Genomic DNA, 25,421 nt, shown 5'->3' on the forward strand with positions numbered 1-25,421 from the left:
AAGTGAGAGCTGAATGCTAAAGCCAGCAGAGCATTGTTTTACAGTGGAAAAATAAAGGAAGTTTTCAGTTTTACTTATGAAACAATATTCAGAATTTCACAGATTTTCATGGGGTGAGTCAATGGGTTGTATGAAATCGATCTCATTTGTTCATATGAAATTCTCATGATCATCACATATAAGTTGATAACAGAAAGTTTCAAATATACAGCCATCTTGAAGTCTTTTTCTGTCATCTATTTATACACGTTTGAGCCTTGTGAACTGGTACAGTGAAGAATGCCACATAACTTACTTATTCAGCTGCAATGTTGGATGTCCAAAAGCTGAAAACTGTATATAATGGCAGTCAATAATACCTTGTGTGGTTTGGGAGAAAATGTCACAGATGAAAATGCATGTTCTAGTAAGGGCCAATAAATACTTACAAAAATTATTATTTTTTAATGGAGAAACAGTTGTCTGTCCTTATGAAAGATGTCAGCTTTGCCAGAAGGTCCAAGGGAGGTGACAATTCCATTCTTCTCTGCATTGGTGAGGATGCACCTGGAGTTTTGGTGACAATATCCATCTTTGATGGAAATTTGTCTAAAAGGAATAATATTGAAGTTATACTGCTAATCTCAGGATACATGCACATTTTCAAAATTCTCTCTTTTTCTTGCTTCTGCATTATTAATAGTTTAAGCAAAGGAAAATTGGAATTCTGTACCAAGCACAATCCAAACACAGATTTCTTTGTTACTAATTTTGATATAAAAGCTGAACTGAAGACTTGAGTTTGAACAGGTCTGGATTTTGTTCCTGATGTGCTCTTCTAAGTGCCGACACTTCTTTAAACTTTCTCTAATGTTTGGCATTTAATGTAGAAGAGTTTTGGGGAATTCCACACACAGCTTCTGAAAGCATAGCATGTGTGCAGCAGCAGGTCAAACTGCCTTATTTAGTTTCCAAGAAAGTCAGAAAGTGCTTGGGATAGCATACAATATTTGTTCAGTGGTATGGAGTCTAAACTCCATTTTTTCTTTTTTTTTCTCCCCCTCTCCCCATTACCTTTGCACCAGAGTTTGAGACAGGGTCTGCACAGAATGATAGATTCATATAATGCCTTGGACTTGAAGAGATCTTAAGATCCATCCAGTTCTAATCCACTGCCATCATTTCAGGTTGCCCAGGACCCCATCCAACCTGGCCTTGAACAGCTCCAGGGATGGAGCTTCTCTGGGCAGCTGTGCCATTGCCTCATCACCTTCTGAATAAATAATTTCCTCCTAACACCTAACCTAAATCTCCTCTCTTTTAGTATAAAACCATTTCTCCTTGTCCTATTACTATCAGACCACATAAAAAGTTTGTCTCCCTCTTCTTTAGAAACCTTATAAGTACTATAAGGCTGCAATGATTTCTCCCTGGAACCTTCTCACTTCTCCAGGCTGAACAGGCCCAGCTCCCACCGCCTTTCTTCATAGGATAGGGCTCGCTGCATGTGGCTTATATGTGGCACGTGACTCATTGCTAGTGTCTCATGGTATGTGGCTATATCTTGCATGCTGCCTGCTCATGGCATGCTGCTGTCACATGGCTGATATTTTTTTACCACAAAAGAAAGGGATGTCATCCAAAGCAACACAGACAGGTTTGATAAGTGGGCCTGCATGAACCAAATGAAGTTCAAGAAGGCCAAGTGCAAGGTGCTGCAACTTGGTCAGAGCAACCCCAGATATGCGTATAGACTGGAAGAAGATCTCACTGAGAGTCTAGATTTCTCTACATTGACCTCTGAATGTTAGTCCAGTGGTGTATAGGAACCTTAGCAAAAGCAAAATCCTTAGTTCAAGTATGAGCCTTGAAGTGAAAATGGCTTGCCTGGTCAGAGATACTTAATCATTTCCAGTTTCACATACCCACAAAAGCTATGGCTTCCAAAGAAAGGCACAGTATGCATTTATGTATTTAGACATCAATCTTTTCACACCTAATCCTCCAAATTTCAACACAACTTACATCATCAGTTGATTATTTATGAGATTCACTTATGCTATATCCCAAAGCATTAGAATCCATCTAATACTTTCTTTCAACGGTCCTCCAAAGAGATGAGATGGAGAGGCTGAGTATGCTGCACCTAGACGAAAGAGGAAAAGCTTGGATTTACTCAATTGCTCTTTGGCATTTGTTAGCTGCAGTAAAACACAGTATTAAACCACTATAAAATTACAATATTTAAACCTTGAATTGCCTTTTAATATAGTCAGGTAGCATGCATGCTACTGATTTAATACTGCAGACAAGACTTATCAGTGTCTGTTACTTGCTACAAATGATTTAAAAAAAGATTGGTTGTTTTAAAACCACCAGTACATAGGAAAAAGGAGAGAATCGCCAGATACCAAGCTAATAGAGTGAAAATATTGCATTGCTTGGGAAAAAAAAAAAAAAAAAAAGGAAGAATTTTTAAGTGCATGTCTAAGGAGTCATTATTGCAGATTTCAAAGGCTCCCTAGTGCTCTCAGTAGATGGTGCTCAACTCCAACAAGAAGGTGCTCTTGAAAATCAATGGGCATTATGACACTCATAGTATGTTCAATGGCTTGCACTGGTGATGTGCAGGACCAAGAAAATATATTTTGTTAACTTGTAAGTATGGGCAGTATCTATATTTAATTCCTCGGGATGTCTTGCCATTGAACATGGCAGGTGAAAAAAACCCTGACAGTTAATTTCAACCTAAACATAGTGGATTAACTTTTCCAACTTCAGTTACTGCTTAACCTGACTGATTTTGACTGAGGCAGATTAAAGAAGGCTCACATAATCCTTCCCACTGATGAAATTGGTGGGTGCTGGGATGTCTGTCCCAGGGTAGCGATTTCTTCAGCTGTAAAGGTTTATGAAGAGAACATCTGTCCATGCCTAAAATGCCGAAATCAATACATCGTGTAACTTCATAGCAGGCTGTACTTCTGGCCTCTGCTGTTTGATGACTTAAATGCACATTTTCCTGACTACTGATGGCAGTTCAAAGACATCACTGAATTTCTAGAAGTATAATTAATTAAACTTCAATTGCACACTCTGAGGTCTGAATTTGTATTTGGATTTTTCTTTAAATAATTACTTAAAAAATAATCCACAACCATCAATAGCTGTTATATCTGCTACTCAGTGCTCTTGCGGAATGTCTGTCATGTTTGATACAAGAATCATCTGCAACATTTGTCTGTGTAGCCTTCAGAACACTAAAGAAAACTGGTAAATTAAACCTAGAAATAATTATTAACCTTCTTTATGTTTGATACAGTCTTCAGATTTGGCATTGCTGCTTCTGTGTGAATTTTAGGGTAGAAATACAATTACTTACCTGGATTGCACAGTATTTAAATACCCCCCCCCCGCCAGCTCCCCAAGTTCTGAGCCATGCAATATAGTCCACTTTGATTATTTTTTTTTTCGGAGAGGTGAGATTGAATATAAGATTCCAAAACAGTATAATCAGACTAAATTGCTTTATCAAAGATAGCAATTCAAAGCTTTTAGTGCAAATGCTTACACTTAGAAATTCTCTTTGTAAGACTGTGTTTACTGACTCTGCCACAATAGGTAAAAGAACAAAAATGTCTTTGATGATTTAGCAGTGAAAAGGGTAGTACTGAAAAAGAGATGAGAAAGAGTAGGATGCAAAACAATACAGAAAAATAATTGATACTATTAAAGGAAAAAAGACTAAACTGAAAAAGAAGGACAAAGAGAGAATATTGAAATAATTTTTGTATTGGGTGCTCACATTTTACAATTAGATATGCAAGGGTTTGTGCATCAGTAAAATTTTGTCACATTCATACTACAGACTGACCTAAAATCACATACACGTTTCTCAGATTTCCTCCCTACTGCTTTCTCCTTGACAGACTTTTTGAAGATCTTAGAGATGAAATCTCTGACTGAGACATAGATCAAGTAATTATATTTGTGGTTGAACAGATGAATGAGGAGGAATGCAAGCCATGTTTAGGTTACCACATCAGGATGTGACAAGAAAAGAACAGCAAAGGGACACCCCAATTTCCTCATCCAGTTTTTCTGGAAAGGTCAAAGAGAAACTAGGTGTGATGTGATGCACAAAGGAACCACAAAGGCTACAGAGTTTAATAATGATACAGCCATATCATCACAATGATTGGCGTTCTCTATGTATAACAGTGAGCATGTATGCTGGACTTCAGGTTTATAAGAGAAAAATGTCAAGAAGTGGCCTAAGAAATCAGTCTGCAACTGAGTTTTAGTGGAGATTATATTTAGTTTTTACTGCTACAGAGTCTCTCTGTCTGCTATATGCAATTCCCTTTGGTCCCCTTAATCCAAACAAAATACCACAAACACATTTGAGAGAGCAGTAGGACTTTAAGGCAACTACTTTAAAAATAGTAAGTGCTAAACTTTGGGTGACCTGCGTGGAATCTATTCAGTCTTCTCTTCTCTTCTCTTCTCTTCTCTTCTCTTCTCTTCTCTTCTCCTCTCTTTTCTTTCTTTTCTTCTCTTTCTCTTTTCTGAGTGGATGAAGTAAAGTAATACAGATGATTTCTAACCCCAAGTGCTAAACTAAGGAGAACATGTTGGTTTCCACTTCTACCATCCAGCCTCCGTCCTTTTTTTTTTGTTTTAATTTCTGTCCCATCCTCTTTATTCTTCTGTCCTGTTTCTATTTTTATGTATTCCATATATATATGGAATACATATTATTATACATATATATATTATATATTAAATATATATATTTTATATTATTATACCCATATATTATTATACATATATATATTCCAATTTAACCTGGCCTTTATTTGCTTTTCTCTATCCCTGCACATTCTTATTATTCACCTATAGAGAGAAGCAGGACCTGAGATTTCTGTATGGCTACTCCTCTCCAATCTGTTCTTATCTTCCTTCTTGGTTCCACCAGGTTTCTCTTCATTTTCCCATTCTACATTCAGAACTGCTGATGATGGGAGTGGAGAGGTAAAGGAAGATATGAAAACCAGAAGCTGATGATTGCCACCATGGCTAGGATCCTCAGGCCAATAGCTGGAATTTGGAACAGCTGGAACACAACAGGATGGGAACACTGCTTCCATCCGTGACAACTTAAAAACTCTGGGGCCTTCTTCCAAAGTCACCATGAGCACAATTTCAACATATTGACTAAATCTGTCAAGTTGAACTTTTTTTTTTTTTTTTTTTTTTTTTAACCCTTTCCACTCTGCAGGCTACATGGGTGGGACAACTGGGAAATAGAGTTTTACTCCTCCATGTTCCCATGCCCACAGCCCTACAGTCAGAAGTAGTGAAACAGCAAAACCGCATGTAGGTGCTGCATGGGGTCTGATATGTGCTTAGGAGAAGGCAGGGGATGGAATATATTCAATTCAAATGAAACCTTCTGAAGGTGCAGGTGCTAGCATTCCAGCAATCCTTTCTGGACATCTAAAACTGATTTCAGAGGAAAATACAGTTACTAAATACAGCCACTTTTTTAGCATACTTGGCAACTGTTTCAAAGGATGAGGATCATTGGTTCCAATGACTTTCCATAATTCAAACTTCATGTTCCATGGAAGACATGAATTTATGTCTCCCAAATTACAATACCTCACTACAGCAAAATAAACAGTGAATTAAGATTGTTTTTTTTCATGTGTTCACTGTTGATAGAGCAGAGAACACGGTCTGGCTCCTTCCAGAGAAAAGAATCATGCCTCTTGCTGAAAAAAATGGCAAGGAGATCATAATGTGACTGTAAGTAACTGATAAAATTCAGGCAGATGATGAAAGAAAGAATAGCAATGTTAGATGCAGAGATGTTACATTTTGTAAGATAATCTCCAACACAGTGCTTGCAGCTAATGTTTGTTCACATACTTCAGAGGAATGTTTTCTAATCATCCAAAGAAGCTTACAGTGTTATGTTGAGTTGACATCAGTTGAAATCAGGTCACCAAACATGAGATCCATAATGAGAAAAGCTGTATAGCATGTTTGTGCTATGCAAGACGCTACTGCTCCCAGTTTGTTTAGTAATGAAATCATTATTTTTTAGTTTTGCAATGAAAGATTTTGGTAGTCACACAAGCATGCTTTATGGAGTTGTGAAGTCCTGAACAGATTTAAGACTGAACTCTATATTTTACAGCTTTTGTCTTCTCATAGTCACAGTGTGTTTTACCTCTGGATTTATTGGTTCCCCTCAGCAGGTATGGCAGAGTTCTCTGTAAAAGATGGAGAAAATGGAATATATCAAAAAAGAGCAGGTAGGTTTTAAGTCCTTAGCACTGGATAAGGGAAAGAGTAAGAGATAGGTTTTGAAATGTGTTTATGAACACAGCTATTAATATATTTGTTGCAGTTTATAATTGTGTTTAAAATGCATCATCTCTGAGCACTGTTTTTCAACAATTAATTTGTGATTTTTTAAGTGTGACTATATATCCAAAGGCTCATGATTGTCTTCAAAAGTCTCATCTTTCACAGGGTATCTCTATCTAGTCACTTTCCAAAACATTGTTGCCAATTAAGTCTGACATATTTCTGTCAGATAGTCAGGGAATGTTATTTCCTACACTACAGATTGGCCAATTGTGTTACAGAGAATTTGTGGCCCACCTTGCAAGTCATCAGTAAGGCTAAATATCTAAATGAAGAATCCTAAATAAGATCTGAGGAGAAACTAAGATCCTACATATTGATTCTCCAGAGTTTTTCCAGTTTTTCAACAAGCTGTGATGCTGAGCTTCTGTATTCCCCAATCCAGGTCTGTGCTGGGCATGTCTAGGAGATGTTACTATGGAAAGATATTCCAAGATATACAGTCCCCAGCTGGTGTGTGTTTTATGTCTCTGTGGGACAGGAAACCTGTCACCTGGCTGCTTCTCCCTGAATATCAGGTAGATCCCATACGTCAGCTTCCCAGAGAGAATAAAAACCTTTTAATGCTTAGGCAGTGCCTACCATTTGGGAATAGCTGAAGTATTAGTAATAACATCAGTTCATGTTCCCTGTTCTCAGAAATTCAAAGAAGATGTTACAGTTTGCAGGAGATCCAGGTTTCCTTTATTTTTTTGTATCTACCGTCACTCCCACCCGCTATGTACTTCAGCAGATTAAGTGGGACCACTGAGGAAGAAGCCATCACAGAATTCTCAAACTCCACGAGACACCACCACATCATTTTCAAGCAGGCAGTGCACCCAGCAGCTAGGACAGAATATGAACTTCCCACTAATACAATGCTTCAAAAAGGCATATACATTCAGAAAGAGAGGCTAATAAAATTACAAAGTTGTAGTGACAGCTTTGCTAAAGTTGTAGCACAGCCTACTTTTCTACTCAACTGATTCTTTCTACTTCAGCTGATAGTAAGGATCTAGTACAACTCTAACCTTGAGACAGAAGGATACTGACCAGACAGCGAAAAGCTATCAGCCTCAGCAAATCTGCAGATAATATGGTTCACTGAATACTTAAATTGCATTCATACAGCTCTTGGCATAATAAATATGCTGGGTAAGTTCAGGGGCTGGTTAGCTTGCCATAGATTTATAAACTTTATATATATGTAAAGATATATATTTGCCCTAAATAATTTCTCTAAAAATCTGCTCTTATGTTCTAAAGCAGTTCTGAAGTAAACTAGATATCAATGAAAGCTGTCAGACAGAATTCTTTCTTTTCCTATTTCTTTTTTTAACAGAATGAGAAGCAATAAATTCCCCCATTTGCTGTTTCTAAACACTGGTGAGGACAAGTTTTCTCCCGGAGTTTAAATTCCATGAGTCCATTCAGTCTCTCGCCTGCTGACTGCAGCTACCAACAAAGATTTCTTTAATGAGTGCCAATAGTGATGGTTCTGCAGTGCTGAAGGACCAAAGGGGGCAAAACTTGCTCTGAGAAAAATGTTCAGTTTTCAATCAGGGAGAGTGTCAAGCAAAAAAAGACAGGAAAAAAGCAGCAACAACCCTCAACAAGTATTCCAGTACTGAGGGACTTTTATGCCTAGTAAATTCTGAAAGTATTTTAAACCTCATTAGAAAAATAAAGTTTGCCTATTTCTCCTGTTTCACATACTGTGCAGGCAAGGAACGTATATGCTGTCACATTCATATATTACGGGCTCTTTTTTTTCCCCAAACCTTCGTACCTCGGACTTGAACTTTAAACTTGTGACAGTGTTATGTTCATTAGAATAAGAATCACTTGCTATTTCCATTGCAAAGCTCCCCCCAAGAGGTTATCTTAGCTGTTTTATAAATCATATCAGGAGGAAAGCTGGCATAAAGGTTGACAGCTCACTCTAGATAATCATTTCTTCTTCTCTTAAGTGACTTTAAGGAGAAAGGAACGTGTAACTTGCCAGCTCAGTTTTAGTGGTCAAGCAGCCACATCTAACCACTACCAACATTCTGACAAAATTAGCTTTTAAGCATTTTACCTCAGTACAGGAAAATCACAGTCCTGCTCATAAGGAGAAAGACTCAAACATTCATCAGCCATCAAGCTGTATTTTCTCTGTCCTCCCAGTGCAGAGCTCATTACACAGAGCTGCATGAACTTCAGAGTCCTTTGACACAGGCAGCACTTGAATGGAGGCTGAGGTTCAGATTACTGTTGATTTATCAGCTTCCTTAAGAGCGAGGCTGATTAGGCTAATGGCTTCTATGGGACATGATTTCAGTATACAAGTCCTGTAATACAAGGGAAGGAAAATGAAGCAAGTTAGTTCTTGTTGGAAAGAGAACCCACAATTCAGGGCAACAGCCTATTAAAAGAAATTAAAGAGAGGAAACAGGCTGCAAAAGAATCCTGGTTTTAGGAGAAAACATCACCTTCTTCTATATACATTAAATAAAAATCAAATCCTGGAAAGGGAGACTAAAAATATATATAAAATCTGTCCCTTTAAAACTGCACTTCACCACCAAGACATGAATCCAGGATTTTTTAGAAATCAAGAGGCATCTTTCCCCATTTCTATTGGACTTTGAAGCCAGCATTGATGGAAGAGAAAGGCTCACTATGCCTCACTATAGTAGAATCACTATAGTATGCAAAGTGGGAGGTCACTGACATGGGGGGGATGTAATGATGTCCTTGGAAGTTGATAGTGAAAGCAGCAAATACCGAGGAAGAAAAAGAATCTGTTAATGCTATTTAAAGTGTAAGCATGACTCATCTCCTAATCACTGCATCTATCCCTGAAACTGTTGTCTCTTATTTGAGTAAGGATAATAAGGCAGTCTTTTATAAAACGGATAATCCTGAAAGTGTGTATCAGTAACTAAGATATAGGGAGCTTATTTTCTCACTGTCTTGTAATACAGAATCAGAAGACAAATTCAATTCAGTGCCACTGGGAAGAATAAAATCCAATTCTGATAAAAACAATACCTTTTTATACAACATATAATTAGACTTTGAAATTAATTTATCTTGGAAGCCAAGAACTCGACAAGAAAAAAAAAAGGAACTAGATATTTGTGCAGACAATGAAAATACGTAGAATTATCACTTATGAGGTAGAATTGTTTGAAAAAAACTATAAAATCTCCTATTTCAGCTATTCAACAACCGTAAAATGGCCAGCCAAAACTGACCAACAACAAGTAGTTGAACTACTGAACTACTACTACTGAACTGAGCTACAACAAATAGTTCAATTTCATAAGCTACCAATAAATAGTTAATTGTACTTGTGTGGAAATAAAGGAAATTCTGAAAGTAGATCAGAATTCGAATCTTACGCAAGAGCTTGAATGGAATACAGCCAGTTAAAGAGATATTGCATAAAGCAATACTGCTTGGAGAGATCACTAATTCTCAGTGTTCTTGTAACTTCATTAAGTTGATCTTACAACACCCGCAAGAAACAGAAGAAATAGTTTAAGAGCTTGGCAGCCTACTTACATCGATAGGGGAGATTATTATTATCACTGAGTTATTTACACATATAGTTCTTGAAAAAACAAAGGACTACACAAGAAACTACTCAGTAAAGTGGGTCATGGTTGAAGGCATGTTTGCACACAGGTGGGAGGACGTTGAACGGCTTCCACTGACAGCTCCCTGCTATATTGCACCAAGGCTTTAGTTTTGAGAGCTGTCAGGCTTCCATCCTTAAGTCCACATGAAGATGTTTCAAAATGAACAAATCTTTGCCTGGTGCAAAACCACTGAATAATGTTTACCTGATTTTGTCATTTTATTATATTTTCCATTATCGATAGCACAAGGAATTTCTATTACTAGCAGTAGAGTTAGAGGTGACTTGCTGTTAAATAGGTTTTATTCCTACCTTTCACCTGCCACTGGCTGAAATACTGCGAAACAAGACTAGGACACAAATACAAAATTGGTATTGTGTTTGTTCTAAAAGAAACAAGGAAGTGAAGAAATTCTGAACCAAAGCTGCTGTATCTTGTCTCCAACTTGTTTTCAGGGTTGTAACATGTATTGCACTAAGTGGTAAATGATATGTAAAGGCCCCTGAAGGCAAATGAAAACTGGTAGCTATTAGAAATGAGCCCATAATTTGAGACAAGAAGGACCATATCTAATTTCTAGGAAAAACATCTTTAAAGATGTAAAGATGTAACATCTGTAAAGACGTGAGATGTTACAGCTGGCTTTGAGTTTCATGGACCTCTCACACAAATAGTCATTGAGTTCTTCTCTGACAATCTGGTGGAGCACACATCCTGAAACTTGGCCCAGTGTTAGTGCAGTTAAGACTGAAGTGTGTGTTTAACACACAGATCTTGAAAATCATTGCATCAATGGGAGTTGCTATCAATACTATCTTAGATTCCTGGAGATGAGTTTCCCTTGTGACTGGTGTATAGTCCCAGAAAACAATGCATTATTGTATATGTAGGCATTATTGTATATATAGGCTGGGTGCTGAGGTCAGTGCTCAGATTATGACGCAAAACAATAGTCATTTGGCCCCTTTGTTCAGGCATACAAGTGACGTACAGCATCTTTCAAGAAGACAGCATCATTCTCCTCATGCTGGAAATCAGCCTTTCTCTGCACTGACGCCTATTTGCAGCTTTGGTCAGAGATGTGAAAAGTCCAAGGTGGTATGCACTTCGCTGGTCATTCCTGATGACATGGCTTCATTGCTGCTTCTATGCTCTCTGAGGGAGAGAAAGAGCGTTCAAGAGCATTAGTAATTGACTGGGACACGAAGTACCTGGGAAACATCTGTACATGTGGAAGTCTGCTTCAGTGAGAATGCAGTATCAGTGCATCTAGAGAGCTATTCCCATTTTGTGTATATTTGGATGCTGGAGACGATCTTACACTTTTAAAGACGTAGTTTATGCAAAATTCATTACAATGTCTGATACTCCAGCTAACCTCAGTTTTCTGAAAGCACTGCAGTGTGGTGTGGGATGAAAATGTTGCCTCCAAACTCACCTTAAGTCCCTAACAAATTTTACAGACTTTCTGCATTTTTCTGTTATAGATGCCAAGCCATTAGTATACCTTCTCGCTTGCACTAACCTAAAATTAATACATGAATTGTTTATTATTATGACTGTATTTCATTGTTTCTTGAATGTGGACAGTTCAAGACAATTTCTAACCTGCACATGCTTGCTGCCTGGGGGCTGTGAGTCATGTTTGTTTTAAAAGAGGCAGCACTCGCAGACTGTCAGTCACTTGGGTTATTAGAAACAGAGCACTTTAAGAATTACTCTGCCACCTCCTCGCCTCTAAATATAGCTAGTGTGTGTGGGTCTAGGTGATTAAGCTACTCAGAGAAAAGGTCTCATTCCAAATAATCAATTAAAAATCCATCGTTTTAAGAACTATGTGGGCCTCAGGCCAAATGCGTCTTGAATGTAATACCTTTGACTGCTTAATGCTGAAATTAATTATTTGTATTACAACTCCAGGTCCTAACTCAGAATGAGATTTCTTTTCACTAGCAAGTAACAAGACCTGTTCCAAAGAGCTAACTGTTTAAGTAGGCATGATGGACAAAGAGCAGCAGAAGAAAATCATCGTTATGCCCTGCTTCACAGATGGGAAATGGACAGACAGATTCAATGACCTGCTGAGGGTCACAGGAAAAAAGTAATTCATAAACCCCAGATTTTAAGCTATAAGATTTCTTCTCATTCTTTAATCAAGAATAAAACATCACAGATGTCTAAGTATCTAATATCTACAAAATTGCTCTAAGGTCTGTAGGCTTGAGACAGTTGATTTCATTAAAAGCAATGGAATGTGAGAGCACTCTGTACTGACCAGAAAAGTAGGCCTTGGAGAATTTGCAGCCTCTTAATACTCTTTTAATAGAGAATGAAAAAAATCAAGGACAGTCTAATTAAAATAAAAAGTAGAGGAAACAATTGCCAAACCTTTGACCCAAGATAAAACCAAAGTAACTGATTCAGGAAGCAAATTGAATTTTAAAATAATAAATAATAATAATTCAGCTCTAGAAAAGGCAGATGCTATTAGTGAAAATATTACTAACTAATTTTTCTTATTTAAAATAGAAAATTGTTGGTCAGTGTTATGTGTTCTGTTGGCTTGATTTTTAGGGCTATACTTGATCATATATTTTAACTCCCTCCTCCTATACTATCACGAAGTTAGTAGCACGAGAAATTCTCATAGAGTCACCTGCTTGAAGAATTTGGATTTCAGGAATAATCTCAGGTGTCAAAGAACTTGCAACATAATCACAACAGTCAACGACACCTAATTGTTTAAGTTTGTACCTTCAGATCGCAAGAAAGAAGTTATGCACTGTGGAAAAAGTTCATCCCTACCACATCCCATGAGCCCAGCGGAGCGAACTTTTATTGACACCTGAGCTCCTTATATCCAAACCTCTCAATAGTCTCTTTCAGATATTCCACAAATGTAACATGAATCGTCACTATGTTGTGCAGTACCTAATGCATTCTCAACATGCATGGGTATAACCTTTGTGTTTTCCAACCCTCCTCTCCTACTGCTCGTTGAACCGAAATTTTGCTGTCACTCCAACTCTAGCCTGAATCTTGCAAAGAGCTATTGTCATACCTAAATTTGTGCACGGCACATGCATTATTGTCATTACTGCAGTTGCAAACGTTACTCATATATCCAATGTGGTTGCTCTGACAGATCTGAATTTTATTTTGGTTTTAAAGCAACTAGCTTAACTGGAATGTGCTCCAGTTAAAATGCTAAATAATAGTACTTATGTTATTTTTAATAAAATATGCTACATTTATAGCACCGATATTGCAGCAAAAATGGATAAATTAAACCAGGTTTCAATACAACGTATCTTAACCCTCCATCCTTGCCCGTAAATAAACCAAACTGATTTAACCACCATTCTATTGTAAGATGCTGTTAGACAGTACAATTTAATACTATTTTCCTTACTTCCTGCATTGTATAATGAACTTTGATTCTGTAAGGAAAATAGACAGGGAGCTGATCAGTGTTCTTTCTTAAAACTATTGCACAAAAATGCAGGAGTGAAAAATTAAATTTTCTGCTTTGTAAGATACATTTAGGTTCATGGTTGGCATGAACTTAATAGTTGAAAACTTTGATCCATCACTGTTTATTCTGATAAGATATCTCTAACTGTTGTGGGTTAAAGTTCTTAGGAAATGCATGTCATCACTACCGATCACCACCTGCAGTTGTGAGAGGCAGACTCAGAAAGGCCCAACTAATTCACATACGCTCTATGAATTTTCTTCATCACAGGAAAAATTTGAGTTTAAAAGAAGTGCCATTGTTTGTGACTGGGCTTATTCTTTAAAAGGTAACAAATAATTAAGTATTGCAGTTCACTTACATATCACTCATACAGTGACAGAGCATTTAGTTTACAGTCAGCTGTCACACAAGCTTCTCCCTTACTTCTGTGGATGTAGCAAGGCCTCATTTCTGCATGAATGGTAGTGAAAGGACTTGACGTGAGTTAAAAATATTGAAAAATAGTTATACTTTATGTGTTTCTGAACTTATAGTAAGAGGTCACAAAACTTTCTAGATTACTTGTTTATTCAATAACATTTAGTAAGTAAAGGAAACTTGCACTGATGCTCATGATTGAATGGAATGTCCACAGAGTTTAACACCTTCAGTGGAAGACTGGCAGCAGAAAGATCACATTGAAGTAAATCAAACAAACTGTAACGTGCCCTTGAACCTTCCTTATGTAGCATTAATATCAATCTATCTGCCTTGTCACAGAAAGAGTGGAAGGAATATTAAGTCCCTGAATTTGCTTCAAAAGTAGAGTGGGTACAACTTCTGAGGATCTTTTTAAAGCTTATAAATCAAATGGTGCACCTGAAAATACACAATTAAGTGACTGAAGTAACTTCATGAAAGATTTAAAGAAATCATGTACTATAAGTAGTAGTGAACATACACATAATTTAAATATACGGGACCTAGAATGTGCCCTTCGGTTATAAGGCTATACAGGAAGGTAAAGGAGTTCATTTATGCTGTTGGATGTATGTTTGCCTTGACTACTGTAGACTGGAAAGGCAGTGAAGAGACTGAGTGCATCATGTAGTGTAGTGCTAATAGCTGAGAAAAATGTGAGCAGGATGGGAAAAAAACTGCATCCATGAACAAGGGACAGTCATTTAACTTTGTACCATATCTAAGAAGTTAAGGGGCAAAACCTGCAATCTTATGTAGAAAGAGCAATTGGAGTCAGCACTGGCGAGGAAGAACTTGGCTTCTGCCCTTGATTAAGTTTAACAACTTCAAAATCTTGCCTTTTGATAGGGTAGATTAAGTGTCCTAGAAGAGGCTTGCAATAACCACCCCGTGAAAACTAAGGTGTAGCATTTAGCAACAGGCTTCAACACAGGTACTGATATGAGACAGATGTTGGTTTCTGGGTCACCAAGGTCCAGAGGACATGGAGCTAGAAGGACCTTGTGAAATTCATGGACTTGAGCTTTCTATTGACTTCAGATATGAAGCTTTATGGATATTTAATGTGTACTGAACACAAGGTCTGAAGTAGTTGGTCTTTTCATTGACTTTGGTAGATCACAATCTGAAAGATCAAAAAGCTACTGCACCAAGTATAAAGCCCACAGGTAGAAGTGGAGCATGAAATCTTCATCCCTGCTATCAAAATGTCAGGATGACTAGTGACCAAAAGCCATCATCTGACAATTAATTGCTTGGTTGCCTGTTGAAACAAGCTCAGGATCTTAGTTCACTTCCCAGCAAATGACAGAATGTGACTGTCGCACCAGTATTTTTGTCAGGTGTCACAGGAGGAACCAAGAGCTGAACTGTCGTCACTGACTAGTTCATCTCTCACCTCTTCTTGTAGTTCACTCAGATTATTGTTGAGGTGGATATAACAAGTCTTTCTATTCCTGTCCTTAGAACAAGGAGGTGGGAGCAACACACCAACTATTATCTGCCCTTTCAGAAAGTTTGTTACTTATCTGCCCCACCTCAGACTCAGTTATCTGAGTAAGCAGGTAATTCCCTACTCAGTACAAAGCGTTACAAATTGAATTTGGCAGATGTGAACTGTATTATGATTTTTGAAACATTCTTTATCTGTTTGGATCTCATAAACCACTGCATGAGAGGTATCAGCATGACTGTATGTACAGTACTGCATAGTGTGCACAACTGAGCAAGATAGTTATCCTTCATGGTCTCTTGCTGAATCTGAATATAAAATGACATAGAAACATGAAGTCCCTAAAAAGGGTTAAAGTACACTTTGAAAAGCTTCTGTTGGAAAAGATACATTTGGTAGATGATTACTCTGAGCTCAAATGGGTTATAAGTTTCAGGAAAAAAAAATATGTAAAAGAAACAAATATGACTGTTATTGAATAGGTTTTTGACAATTGTCAGTAAGCTGATCTCACGAAACAGAAACAAATGAGTTTTTTGACAAGGCAGTAAGTGGATTTGAACGCACATGCCTATTCATTTTTTGTTACTAAAAATGCCATTTGCAAACATACTTCCACAAAGAGTAATAGTGTGAGCACACACACAGAATTTTGAGGGGCCAGTGAACAGAAAATTAAATGCATCATGAAATAAGGAATCCTTTTAACAGAAGCAATGAAGATAAAATGAAAACTCACCAAAGCAAAGGAATCAGTTCTGAAATCATGATACATTAGCACTCAGAACACTGTTGGACTGTAGTGCCTAAATACCTATCCATCCAAAAATGTTTTTTCCCTTGCCTTAACACACATCCCATTCTGTCTCTGACTGTGTTCTAATCCAAGATTTTTGGAAGGCAAGTTACATTTAAAGAACACATCCAGTAGCATCAACAGCATGAGTCTCCACAATTCACTTCTCTTTTTATGTTTCACAGAATATAGATCCTCAGTCTGTAGCTTCTTGAGGTATCTTTACTTCACTAGAGCTATAAGTCTATTTCATGATCTGCATACTCCATGTAAGTTTTCCAGGACAGAATGACATGGACTAGGAAGAAGATGTATGCCAGGCATCTTTGCTTTGTTCTGTTCTTAGGACATAGTCAATCACATTTTCCCTACTATTTCTTCAACATGTAATTCACCCAAATCCCTTATTCAGCTTAACAACTTTCTAGCGTGTAGACTGTTTATGCCACCATTACAAACCAGTAATCAGATATTGCTTTCTGTAGATAAGCATCTGAATGGAAGTTAGTTCAGGGTATAAAACAGAAGGAGCTCAATCCCAAATACCCTTGCTGGGAAGCCAGTCTTCTGTTGAAAAGGGCATAAACCTCCTGCTCTCAGTGTGGTAAGCTGGTTACTTTTATTATTATTGTTTTTTTTTTTTTTTTTAAAAAAAAAAAAAAAAAAGAATGCTTTCTAATTCTCACTGTACAGCTCCTAGTCATTTCATGCATATACTTATACATACTTTTATGAGTCGCTATAGCTACTCTCAAGGCCTTTTTTCATTCCCCTCAACTTCAGTATACTCAATATATAGTGAAATGCCTTAGCCAATAGGAGATCTATTCATTACTGATGAAAAAGTAAAATTAAAAATAAAAAGGAACAATTATTACACTACAATCCTTCCTGAGTAAGGAGAGATATTTTTCATGCCTCAGGAAAACAGCAGGAATAAAACTGGCTCTACTCCATGAAGAAGTTACTGACCCTAACTCTATGCCATCTTTCAATGTGATGGCTCCTTTCCTGCTCTGAATCCAATCCAGAGTGCAGGAGGCCAGATGAGGAAAGAGGTGAATGCAAGGTGTTTCCCTGATGCATGGTAACGAGGCCATGCTCCTCCTGCTGACCTCCACCCCAGACAAAGCCAATGAAATACTTTTTCTGCAAAGGGCATAAGGGAGTAGTTCAAAGCTCCAGTGTGCAGTGCACACAGATAAGAAAACCTTGCCCTAAATGTAAAATTAAAGATTACAGATGGGAAAAAAACTATAATCCAATAGAAACTGGCACAATAACTAGAACTGTGTTGCTGAGGATGGTACTTGTTATCCGTTGTCTAATAGAGTACGTATTTGGAAACAGGCTGGCAATTCCATTTCATTCACTTCTCTTTTCTATTCCATAAGTGTCATTGAAAGCAAGCAGCAAAGTCACTCTCTTCATGAATTTCTCAATCTGAAATGCTCTCCTGAGGATTGCTATCCTGCTGCAATGTGATCTAGTCTGGAAGTCTGCATGTACCAAATTAAAGAGAACTCTATGAATCAAAGCTGCAAGACTTGATACTGAGGTGTATAATGAACGCAAGAGCATGTAAGGCCCAGTGCTGCTCCCACAGAAATGAGCAGCAAGGGTCTGATTCTGGTTTTGCTTATCTGGTTATAAATCAAGAGCAACTTCACTGAAGCACACACCAGTGAAAAGTGAACAAGCAGTCTTTTAGTACCAAGCCACTAAAGTCCCAGCCTATCATACATAGTATATAGTACAAAATATTTTCCTAGCTTGACTATGCCTGCAGAGTTATCCTGTGAGAAAACACTAAGGAAATGCTCAAACTGCATCTTAAGAGAAAATTGGTTATGATGCACTGGAGGAATGGGTTAGCAGATCCTCCTGAACTCCCATCTGCAGGAAAAAAACAAACATGGATCCTTCTCAGAGATCAAGCTAAGCAAGAGTATTTCTCTACTTCAGCAACTGAAGGAACTGGGACTAGCGACTGAAGGAACTGGAGCTGCTTAATCTGGGGAAAAGGAGGCTGAGGGCAGACCATGTTGTCTCTTCCAAAATCTGAAAGGCGCTTACAGTGAGAGCAGGATTTGTCTATTCTCACTGGTGACAGCTGACAGGATGAGGGGAAATGGCCTTAAATTGAGCCAGGGGAAATTTAGGTTGGATATCAGGAAAATCTTCTTTACAGAAAGGGTTGTGAAGCACTGGAATAGGCTCCACAGGGAGGTCATCATCCCTGAATGTGTTTAAAAACCATCTGGATATGGTGCTCAGGGATATGATTTAGCAGAGTGTTGCTAGAGTTCGGGTAGTTTGGTTCGGTTGTGGTTGGACTCGATGATCTTTGGCGTCTTTTGCAGTCTGAGCAATTCCATGATTCTATGATTCTTTTTCTTGTATTGCCAAATCCCTTCTGAGTCCAGAAATGGAGGCAGGATTTGATGACCAGATAGCTACAATGAAAGTTATTAATGGATTCCATAAAATTTTATGTGTGAGTACTATTTATCTGAGCTAAGTAGATAGTGTAGGTGAGTATCCCCTTGTGCGGTGAGACTTAGGACAACATGAAGCAGCAAGCTAAGCCACAAATGCGTTACATAGGCCAAAAGATTTTCACAAGGACTTGTTAGAACTGCAGTGCCAGATAAATTAACTAGTTGCAATAGAGTGTAAAAGAGCATAACTGGCTACTGTGGCTTGGGGGAAAGAAAGAGAAATAGTATTTTTGCTATGACATAGTACTCATCAGAATAGCAAGGTTGAAGTTATGAGAAAGAAAATTGCCCATTTTTACCAGAGTGAGGAACACTTGATTTTGTGATGTTCTTTGTATATGGGATTGCACCAAAGAACATCATCACTACCAGAGAGAGTAATTGCATCCTGTCTTATCACCTCTTCATCCTTTTAATGAGAATTGGCTGGCAAAGCACCATGTGCTGGGTCACTGCCTTGCCCAAAGAGGATTTGTGTTTGTGTAGTGACTGAGTATGAATTTATAGCCTATTATTTCTGGGCGTTACATGAGCCACTAAGTGAAAAATGGTCCTTTTCCCAATTAACTTTTGAATCACTTGCAAAACTCCTTTTTCAAAAAAAGTTAAAAGATGGAGCAGGACACATACTCTTGTCTTGATGTTTTGGTTTGTTTGTTTTTATTTCCCATCACAGGGCTTTAGGGAGTGTATCTCTGGTAAGTATTTCTGCAGCTGTTCAAAAGCAATCTTACCGCACAATACAGTATCTGAATAATTGTCCCAGGTGACTATTAAAGTCTAAGGCTGCACCATAAAATCATGAGGAGTAATCTTGTACTGCAGCAGAAAATAACCAACAGCCAGCCCTGCAGTGTTATTCCTGTTAGCAGAGAACTACTGCAAGCAAGTAAAGATTCAGGAAGATAGAACATAGAGGAGGCTCTAGATCTTAAATTGCTCCTTTTCTTGCCAACTAAGCAAAACTTGATGATGATTGTTAAATATTGAATTGTCTATATTCATCTCTGGTCAACTGAAGTCCATGGACTTACATCAAGGATGACTTTAACCTACTACAGGTTTATATACTGCAGCTGAGGAACTCTTTTTAAGCCTAATGTATGGTAATACAGTTTAAGTGTGGTTGGTTGTCCTGCTGGGGATAAAATGTACTGGTTCCAAGTCATTTTGCTGATTCTAAAGTTGGCTCAGTACAAAGGGCTGGGGGAAGGGATATACTAATAAAAATAACTTTGCTACCTGGGAAGTCTCCACATACTGCAATGGTGCTGCTGGAGTAGGCCCCGTAATTGTTGATAACTTTTGTTATCAACATTGTTTTTTTAAAACAATGATGTTTGGCTCACACCAGTTACACAGTTTGCCTCTTAACTCTTAAATAAGAACAACTTGCACACAGATTTAACTCCCAGATGAGCACACTTTGAGCAGTCACTTCTCACTGAACAGCATGTACTAACTTTGCATTCATTACACAACTTTCAAGCTACGGGCTGGGGACAGCCAAATTGCTCAAGGCAGAAATCTCCAGTCTTTTTTTCTTGCAGTGTGACAACAGTTACCCAGAAGTAAGGGGTGTCTGCTTCCTCTTGCCACTTCCCTGATCTGTCACTTGGGCAGAATCCAAAAGTCCTACGGTGAAGTAAGAGACGTAAAGCTCTCATAAAGCCATTTAGCCTATTCACACCCATCTATGATACAAACCCAGTTAAGAGTGGCGGTCACCAAGAGTTCATACTGCCACAGAACTGTTCAGCACCCTTTTGGAAAAATGAGCTTGCTTCAACCAGCAGGACCTAGCACTTCTACTGTTTTACATAAATACCTACATCTACATGAATATAAAAACCTCACAATAAGATTTGAGAGGCTTTCAAAGTTACCTTTATAACTTTACCTGCTCAGATATAGACAAATACAGGGTCCTTTCCTAACAACCATTCCAGGATTAATGAAGTGGTGGAAGCTGAAGCTAGCTAGCTTGTTTCTTTCACATCACAAAGGTATTTTTTAAGTGCAACACGTAAGACTGGTTCTCAATCAGGCACTGCTGATGTTTTTGAGCCTCACCATTCTGAATTTCACAAATGGGACAAAAGAACACTCATTCCTGATTTTAAAATCATCACAGCCGAATCCACAATTAAATGATTTGCCTGTGCAGCACTAAATTATGGCATTATACTCTGAAAGCCAGTATTAGTGCTCCAGGCAATGAGGAATAGTTTGGAAACAAGACAGCAATAGTGCAGTTGCTATGAAGAGACTTGGACACTTAGGCTTTATGTACAGATAAAAGAATTTCAAGCTTGCAGCTGTGCCAATCATAAATACTTGAAAATTCATGTAATTCCACCCAAGCACGTCCTAGTAACCTGGATTTTCCAGCTTCCAGCCTGCTGTGTAGCAGTCACTGACATTTGAAGAAATTAAATAAACTTAGCAAAGTTCCAGCTTGACATAATTACATTCTATCAATCTGAAATGCTTTATGTAATTTAAATTTCAGATGCTAGAGGTTTCTCCATTTCCTACCTCCAAAGTCTGTCACAGAAGTGCAAAACAACTAACACTACTTTTTCTTCCTCCTTCTCTTCAACATTAGCTCAGCAGTGTAATATTGAAGTAATTAACTAGTGTGTGAGAGTGTGTTTGGAGATGAGATTCGTCACAGATTCCCTGTTACACCATTAAGCAGCAATAGAGTTAATGAATAGCATTGCTACATCCCCATCTGTGGCTCAATAACAGATTAGGAACAGCTCTGATAAAAGGCTGCAGCCCACAGACCAGTGAAGACGTGTAAGCAAGGCTTGGAATTGTTTTTTAATTTTTATGGTAGTTTTGCACAGAAGTGCCAATGGAACAGACCTAGAAATTTCACCCCACGAAGAGTGAGGCAAATTGAATAGCTTTATACGTATTTTTTGAATTTGCGCAAAGAAACCTTGACTTTCTGCGCCCATGCAAAGCTGAGTAACATGCATGGACTAGGAAATAGAAGACTGTAGTCCTCAGGAGTTGACAAATTCTTGATAGTTTTTTGGAGAATAAATATAAATCTCTCTCTAGAGGCTTCCTGGAAGGCTTTTATTGGTGGCTTTTTCGAAAATAAAAGCAGTTAGTAAAGACTAGCTGAATTGATGATATGACCAGGAAGAACTTATACATACAACTAAGAAAAGGAGGGAATCAAAAACCAAGACATAGCGTTGTTCTGCAATCCATGGGATACCTACTTTAGCTGCAGTTTCTATAAAGTTTTTGCTTGCTTACTTCTCTTGTCTGCAGAGATACCTTGGCATTTTCTGTTTTATAATTTTTATCAGTTTCTCACAGTAGCTCACTTAAATTCATTGCAAGCTTTCATTGTGCCTTTGGAGTGACCTTATGGCTTTGTAACTTGTAGTAATGATTATAACCTCAATATCTTAAAATTAATTTTACTCTATGCACTTTGCCTCTTCTCTGGACCTTGTTTGATCTGTAAGGTAATGCTAGATAAGTCTTTCAGCTCTTGCAAATATTTTTTCTCTTTCTGCTACCATTATTTTAAAAGGATCACATTTTGTTCTTCAGGCTGCACTTAATGCTTAACAAATAACTTTGCATGGGATTAGTTCAAATGTAACTTACCACACATCTGCAAAATCAGTTTTATTGGCACATCTGAATATTATAACGATAGTGAATCTTTCATGGCCTTTACTGATATGAAATATCTTGCTTTCCTAACAAAAATTTTACAGATCAAATAGCCTCACAAAAGCTGAGGTTACAGCTCTTTTTACTTCAATATAGCATGAGTCTTTAAACACCTCACCACATATGTACTACTGCCAGCCACGAAGGTGGTTCTGTGCTGCTGATATATCCTCAGAAGTGGAACCGTTGCTGCTGTATGCACATGCAGCAAAGCAAGAATTAAAGCAAACTGTGTTCCATGATGTGCTTAATAAACAGGCCCACTGAAATGGCTCACCTCTATGCTTGCTCAAACTTTTCTGGGTTCTTCCTTAGCTTAGGCATCAAGATAAGTACAGCATCAGTCTACAAATATTTTTCATGAGCTTGAATATTTCTTTTATGTCCACATCCTGACTCTTAATCCTTGTTTTACGTGTTCACTGAAATAAATTTATGGAAGTAAGTAAGCCACTTCAGAAGATAACCTTTCTCACTGTCCCTTTAACTGGCTATCAAATGAGCTTTGTGGAATTTCTGGAAAGGTATAACTGAAAAGGTAAACAGTAGACATGATCATTCCTGTGCTTTATAGAGATTGTCCCCCTTTGCCTTTTCTTCCTGCTTGCCAGTCACCTCCTACTGAAACTGGTCAAATATGTCATCTACTTTTGTTTCCTTCTCATAAGTGAGTGACTGGAATTCTTTAAACAATCTAACTTCGACTGCTGAGAACTGTTGTTCTCCACACAGTCTGATGAATAAGAACACATTAGGATGAACACTTGTTCAAAAATCAAACAAAAGAACTGACAATGTGTACATCACATGCCTGTTAAAAAAGTGAGAAGATTCTCTTTGATTATTGTTATAAGTATATAGAGATGCCGGTGAACAGTCCATCTTACAAACTGATGAGAATGCAGTCAGGCTGGTTCTGTATAAACACAGAACACTTCCTGCCTCTGGGAGCTCACAATGTGAAGAATGCTGTTCTGTGCTACAGCCCTTACACTAATAAAATGAGGAACTGTAAAGACATTTTTAATGAAATAAGAGACATCTATTTTGGTGAAACTGTGATTTGTTATGTTGCCTCAGTTTCTGTGCATTCATTGTTTGAGTTTCCGAGTAGAGATCATCCTAACTGAATGTACTAGAAGAAACACATGGGATGTACATATCTGGTCTTGAGTCCTAACTCCAGCCATAAGGCTGCATATGCCAGAGAAGCCTTCACTGAGCTATAACCAGTAGGAAACATTCCTAACTGAAGAAAGATCACTATTTTTAAAGCAATTCCCCAGAGAAACTACAAGAGCTTCTCCAAAAGTAAAACCTCCCTTGTTGGTATGTTGGCCCAGAATGTCAGAGATGGATGCTGGTGGTATGACAGTAGAGGTTGAACCTTCCCACCAATATTCCATTGCATCTTGTTGCAGTGCAACAAATGGCAGCAAAGGGGCAGTCTGACAAAATGGCATCATGGAAGTGCATATGAAGAAAAGATGTGTCATTTAATTTCTCCAAGCAAAATAATGGCACTCACTGACACTCATCAACATTTGTTAAAATTTTATGGAGAACAAACACTGAAGCTGAGCACAGTGAGGTGGTGGACGGTGCATTTCAGCAGTGGCAACAGCAACAGTGTGTCACCTCCTCTGGTGCAGGTTTTTTTGAAAGTGGCATGCAGGCTCTTGTTCATTCCTAGTGAAAATGCATAGTTAATGGTGGTGACTATGTTGAAAAACAGTGTTTCGTAGTTGAGAATTCATGCTATCAAATAGTGCCATTCAGCTGTTTGTAGGTGCTGTACTCTCCATGGAAAGAAACAGGAGGCATTACTTTTGGAGCAACATATATAGCAGTGTGAGATCTTCTGAAGCAGATGCATGTGAATCGCAGTGAAATTACATGAATGTCAACATTTGATAAAGTGAAAGTGCTTTCTAATCAGAGGAGGTAGGTTTTCATGGACAAAAACTTACTGGTCCATTATACTAAGCATTTATGTTACACTTTGGCATTAAACAGGTTTTGAGTTAAAATACGTACTATATCTCACTGTTTATGATTTGTTTTACTCTGTAAATCATTAGTTGTTATAAGGCACGAGGTATTAACTCCCCAGTTTTACAGAACAGCTACACAACTAATTTATGTTAGCAAGGGGCAAGAGGGTGAGCAGAAGCTTCAGGTGGGGTGAAAAAGTATTGTTGGTACATTCTTTACCAGTCCAATCATGATGAGTAAATGGAGCCACAGAAGGAGACAGGATGGAACAGGGTTGATCAATACATGCTTCTCCTTTGCCTTCCCTGCAGTCAAAAGAGAATGATTATATTTATCTGACCTCACTGGGAAGTATCTATTCCTTCTTGGAGGTTAAATGAAAAACGTGTATTCCTACTTTTATGCTGACCCAAAATTTGTGTCCTGATTCTACTGTCTCTGGCTATATGGATAGTTTTTCAAGTCAATGAGAAAACTGTCGTGAAAAAGTGTTTCTCACGTGAATGAGGCTTGCAAGATCAAGCCCTTCATGATTGGTATAACCCTGGGCATTGGGCTGATACGGCATCACTGATTTAGAAGAGTAATCCTATTAGCATCAAAGGGAAAATTCACAAGTAAGGACTGTGAGAATGGGTCCCTCAGGAGCAACTGTAGCCATAGTTATGTATCTCACTTAGATCACAGCAGTTTTCAAATGTTGTACAGGCACTTTATGCTGCTACTGAACTTTTAAGAGAAAATACACCTTGAGCACAAGTTCACTTCTGTTTTACTGACGATAGCCCCAATTTTGCACTTTATTTAGACTCTTCTCCCCCCCTCCCCACTCTTAAGCAGTCAGTTTGCAAGAAATACTGCCTTTTATTCTTGTTTATTTTCTTTTTTTTTCCCCTTCCCTTAACCTTTCTTTAACCTCCCTTCTCCTCCCTTCCCCCTTCTATCTTCCCCTCTTCGTTCCCTCCCCTCTTCATTCCCTCGCTTAAATTTCCAGAATCCATAA

At 38.1% G+C, this 25,421-nt stretch overlaps 1 long non-coding RNA gene across 1 annotated transcript; it reads right to left on the minus strand.

Moving 5' to 3' along the window:
- Positions 1 to 463: 463 nt before the first annotated feature.
- LOC122170870 lies at positions 464 to 8,610 on the minus strand. The gene is made up of 4 exons (XR_006171868.1): positions 8,480 to 8,610; positions 6,218 to 6,260; positions 2,005 to 2,125; positions 464 to 588 (listed from the first exon to the last, which is right to left on the minus strand). It is a non-coding gene; the product is annotated as an uncharacterized LOC122170870 (long non-coding RNA).
- Positions 8,611 to 25,421: the final 16,811 nt, after the last annotated feature.

This window comes from Centrocercus urophasianus, unplaced genomic scaffold (genome assembly GCF_019232065.1).
Source record: "Centrocercus urophasianus isolate 14NV4802_14NV808 unplaced genomic scaffold, USGS_Curo_1.0 seq_73, whole genome shotgun sequence".
NCBI classification, from domain to species: domain Eukaryota; kingdom Metazoa; phylum Chordata; class Aves; order Galliformes; family Phasianidae; genus Centrocercus; species Centrocercus urophasianus.